The sequence below is a fragment of the Furipterus horrens genome, unplaced genomic scaffold (genome assembly GCF_987537825.1).
Source record: "Furipterus horrens unplaced genomic scaffold, mFurHor1.1.pri manual_scaffold_17, whole genome shotgun sequence".
NCBI lineage: Eukaryota > Metazoa > Chordata > Mammalia > Chiroptera > Furipteridae > Furipterus > Furipterus horrens.
The window spans coordinates 94,508,496-94,513,823 of NW_028327187.1; the positions used below are offsets into that span (position 1 = coordinate 94,508,496).

The following is a 5,328-nucleotide window of genomic DNA, read 5'->3' on the forward strand; positions in this document are numbered from 1 at the left end:
GAAGTCCTGTACTGAAAGGCGAGGCCTCAGTCGACGGAAAGAGGAGTTCTAGGATTGGTCAAGTGCCAAGGTAAGGACATTGAGTGAGGGGACCAATTATGTCAGAATGGAGAGGGCCACACCTGAAAAAAGTTCCGTCCCTTTTGTCATCCTGGGAAGCTCTTGGAGTGACCGTCTGACTGCGGCGCTCGAGGACTCTGTCGGACTGAGTCGAATCTACCAGATGAGGGCACTCACATCCCCCCTTTTTCCCTAGGTCGTGGACTCCTTTCATCTGTCCTCCTGCCACATCCCTGCCTGCTCCCACCGCCTGCAGTGGGCATGTCTCAGCGTCAGGAGAGTCCACATTACACACAGGAAGAAGAACAGGCCCAGAGTGAGACCCAGGGCCTGGGGGCTGCACAGGTCTCCAAGGCTCAGGAGGAGACCACAGCCTCCTCCTGCGGTCTTCTAATGCTCGGGAACCCAGAGGAGGCTCTGGCTGCTGGCCCAGCTGGTATCCCAGAGGGTCCTCAGAGTGCCTGTTCCCCTTCCACCGCCTCCAGTCCCCTCTCGCCCAGTAAAGCAGATGAGAGCGCTGGCAGCCAAGAGAAGGTGGTTAGTGCAGCTTCTTCAATGTCCCTGTTGCACACTGGGAGCTTGCCTGCAGACCCTTTAGATCAGAAGGTGACTTTGTTGTCACGGTTCATGCTGCGAAAGCATCACATGTTTGAGCCGATCACGAGGGCAGACATGATTGATGCTTTCAAAGAGTATGCGCATGAATTCCCTGAGATCTTCAGGAAAACCTGTCAGTACATGGAGATGATCTTTGGAGTTGATGTGAAAGAAGTAGACCCCACCAGCCACAGCTATGCCATTGTTAACAAATTAGGCCTCACCTATGATCTAAGGCTGAGTAGTAATGACCCCGTGCCCAAGACCAGCATCCTGATAGCGGTCCTAGGTGCGATCTTCGTGAATGGCAATCGCGCCACTGAGGAGGATATCTGGGAACTGCTAGAACCGATGAACTTACATCCTGGGTTGAGCCACTTCATGTTTGGGGAGCCCAGGAAACTCCTCACCCAAGATTTGGTGCAGGAAAAATACCTGGAGTACCGCCAGGTGCCCAACAGTGATCCTCCATGCTACGAGTTCCTGTGGGGTCCAAGGGCCCATGCTGAAGTCAGGAAGATGAAATTGCTGGAGTTTTTGGCCGACGTCCATGGGGCTGAACCCCTTTTCTTCCCATCCCAGTATGCAGAGGCTTTGAGAGATGAAGTAGAGAGATCTCAACGTAGAGCAGCAGCCGAGGCAGTGGCTACTGGGGTGGCCAGCGCAAGTTCCCCGGCCACACCCAGTAGCTCCTCCCACCCCTAATACAGTCTGAGGCAGATTCTTCAGGAGAGGTCGTGGAGTGCTGGGGTGGGCTGTAGGGAATACAGTGTATTACATCGTTGTGCCTCTCTTCTGTATGGTTAAGAGGGAGGTTTATCTTTTGGGGGGAATTAGTTTTCAAATGTTGCTCCTTTTAAGAAAACTTTTCATTAGTTTCAGAATCTAAGTTTTAGTATGATGGTCATACATGTATTGCTGTTCATGAAATTTAGGAACACAAGTTTTGTTTGTTTGTAAACCAAATAGTGAAACTGTCTTCTTTTGTATTCTCAAAAAGATAACATGACATCTGAATAGGCATTACCTTGAAACTGTCAGAGAACTCAGCAGTAAAATAGTTGGGTTCAATGAGAGAACAATTCTTGGCTTCACTTATTCCTTTTCATCTGCTGTTCTGTAAAATTAAATGACACATGCATGTATTTGCTATGAGAAATAAATCTTAATAAATTAGACCCTATATACACTGGCTCATTTATTCCCTGAACATTAATCCAGCCCCTGTTCTTTGGAAAGCACTCTGTTAGTACTGGGGATGCTAGGATAAACAAGGCTCCCTACCAACCCATAAAATTGGAGAGACTAGGAGCAGGAGTCATGTAGAGGCGAAGGTGGATGGCCTTTCACACCAAAAGAAAAAGTCAGAAGAAGTCAGGAGGTGGTGGGAGGGGTTCATGGGAAGGCAGTCAGGTGCAAAGGTCCTGAGACAAAGCAGGCTGAGGCCTTGGTCAACTGCAAGTCCTTCAGTGGGAGGTAACTTTAAATTCAACTGCATGGTCCAGTAGAGGAGCCTGTGGGAGTGGTGAGCAGGGGCCTGGAATGGGAAATATTTCTTAGCAGTTGTTTTGGGATCGTGGGTAAACCACATCCCACCTGGTTGAAGACTGGAAGCTATCCTGCTTACTTGTCCAAGTGCAATTGAATACAGTGCACAGATTTGGTGTTTTCTGACCATCATCTTCAAGGAGTTTGTGAGAAAGGAGGATGATACCTTCTTGAGGTAAGATACCCAGAAGCTGGCACTCTTTGCTCCGGGCTAGGAAATCCTGAACCCACATCATTCAAGGGATATTTTTAAATAGGTTATGTTCAATATAGTTTGGCAAACTAGGCAAGGCCTAGACTTTTGGAGCGCGTGAGGGAATGAAAAGAGAGATGTATTGTTGCAAGGACAACTGGGAGGGGGGAAGGAGGTGGTCCTTGACAAGAATTCTAGGAGCTTTGAATTGTATCCAGTTGGGAAATACCTCCTTCCCCAAAGCCCATATTAAATAATATATCCTCCAATAGGGAAGCATCCTGGATCCCTGAGTCACCTGCTAGAAAAATCCCCTGCCAAAAGACATCAAATTTTATAGGCACAAGAAGTAAACCTTTGCTGTGTCAAGCCATTCAGATTTTAGGTTTTATGTTGTGCATCAGCTAGCGGTTATTTTATCTAACTAATAAACAGGTGCTTTTTATGTTGTTAAGGTTATTTAAAAATTTTAATGACAAAGCTAATAATGGTGCATAGATTCCAGTTGCAAATATTTCTGACATACATAAATCTATCTCCTCCCATTACAGTGGTCTTACAAAATTAAGCTTTCTTCTCAGAGGTAACTGCAATAAAAATATGGTATGTATTATTTTAAAGATAATTTTATGCCTTTAATACATAGTTGTGCTATAAAAATAGTGACTTTTTAAAAATAATGGATAGTAATGTATATATTGTTCTCCCATTTACCTTGTCACTTAATAAAGTGAATGCAACGTCATTCCATGACAACACATATAAATCTAGCTCTAGGATTCTAAATACGAATGTTCCATAATAATTTATTCTTCTTCTGATGCATAGATAAGTAGTTCTCATTAGTTTCTATGGTTAATGGAACCAAAATCAACAACTTCGGGCATCAGTTCTTGGGGAATTGTGCCTAGGAAAGACAGCAAACAGATTGGGATAAAGTAGAGAGGTTATGAAAATTGAAAATTTTTATAAATATTACCAGTATCATCCCACCAATCTACCAGTTCATCGTTTCACAAATTAATGTATGTAAGTACTCTGCACTCCATATTTTGTTTTTCTAATCATTTAACTTTTGGTCAGACATATATTAAAAATGTCTCACAGTTATATTAATTTTTATTTCCTTGTTTTCTAACTAGGATGTGCAGAAAATTAACTTACTCTCTTGTCCATATAAAGCTCGGTTTCTACAGAGATGTTCTGAGTCACAGGATTCTTCTGAACATGCTTTAAAACTGATGTCAACAAGACATTTTCTTTCTACATTGAGAAGCAAAAAGTTAGGATAGACAGGTGCCGGAGATTGGGGACAGACAATCTCAGCTAGTGAGGGGCATGAGGAGGATTGTGGGGAGAGCAAGTTCTAGAGTCTGTGAGAAAAACCAACAGCAAAACCAAGTCCAGAGCACTCCTTGCAGGCTGTCAGGCAGGGATCTGAATCTAGAATTCAGCATCATGTAGAAAACTGACCATACGGAGAGAAGGTGGTGGACCAGGGTTGAGCATCCAGGAACACTTACATGAGTAGGCTTGGAACTTTTCTGACTCAGCTCTGCAGGCTGAAAATTGCCAAGTCATTTAAGTGGGCAGGTCTACTGGGTAGATGAAAGAACCCAAAACATGTAAGACATTCAACCCTACCTTAGAATGCTCTCAACATATTGTCAGGCAGAATATAGCTGGCTCCTCTGTGTTACCTAGTGATGCTATTGATGGATTCAGGCTGAGCAACATCTCTTGATGACCCTGGGAGTCCAGTGTACCCACAATGTACCTGGGCTGGGAGCTATCTTTATGTCTCCTGGAGATGGCTATTTCTTACCTTTACTTAGGTTATGGCTATGTGAATGCGTGAGGCTACGAATGATGATACACAGTTGAAGCAGGCCACGAGTATCATGAGTACTGGAAGGGAATATACCGTCGCGAGGAAGGAGAAATTGGAGGGAGAATGCCTTAAGGAACTAATTAGCTCAGTGGCTGCAGGTAAAAGACTAGGTGTGGACATGTCTCAAAAAACAATCCAGATGGTGTTCTTAACTCAGACTGCCTTCTCATACCTCCTGTCTTTCTCGCACATCAGGTGGGTGCCCTGGGGTTGTTTGCTGGCCTGTGTTGTCACCAGATACTTTCTGGTATAGGGGACTGAGCCAAGGAGCAGACATTTGCAGAGTATATGGTGTGCTGATGGAGATGACACACTTCATTGTTAAATTGACAGGGGATGATGGACATGTGTGGGACACAGTGAGGGAAGCAAGATGTACCATACTGTTGCCAGCATACCCGCCTCCAAGATGAGAGTGTTAGGGTCTGGGAAGGACACATCGATGATCACATTCTCAGTGGTATTTTCTCATGGGAATTCATGGAGGCAGAAGACTCTTATCAGGGCTTATTTTGAATTAGTGAATGTTGCCTCTGGTACTTTGGATGATTGATTGATTGATTGATTGATCGATGGATTCATTCATTCATTCATTCATCCATCCACCCATTCATCTAGCAAGCTGTTATTGAACATATACTGAGGCAAACACTAGGTATACAAAACAAAAGGAAATGGCAAAGCATTTGATTCAGGTTGTGGATGTGAGGATGATCAGGAGGAGACATATTAGAATTTTAGGAAGTTGGGGAGGTCTAGCTGTCAGAAGTGCCTGAGCTGCAGGTTAAGTTTGGCTGCATCAGGAGCTGTCATTTGAGGCCATGGGTGGAGGTAAAAATCAAACATTTTGCATACTGAGGCCTATATTCTGTCTCTTCCCCTGCAAACATTATTGAAAAGCAAATGATACTAAGCTTTAATAAATCCAGGGAAGAGGTTAAAAGGGGATAAAAGTACTCACCCAGAAATCTACCAATCAGAGGATGTTTTCCTGTTTCCTTAAGCTCTCTCTTTAAGCATATACTTGTGCTTTTGCCTA

General features: G+C 44.1%; 1 pseudogene; it reads left to right on the top strand.

The window, feature by feature from the left end:
- Positions 1-321: 321 nt before the first annotated feature.
- LOC149991622 (melanoma-associated antigen B16 pseudogene) lies at positions 322-1,362 on the top strand (annotated as a pseudogene).
- The last annotated feature ends 3,966 nt before the right edge of the window (positions 1,363-5,328 follow it).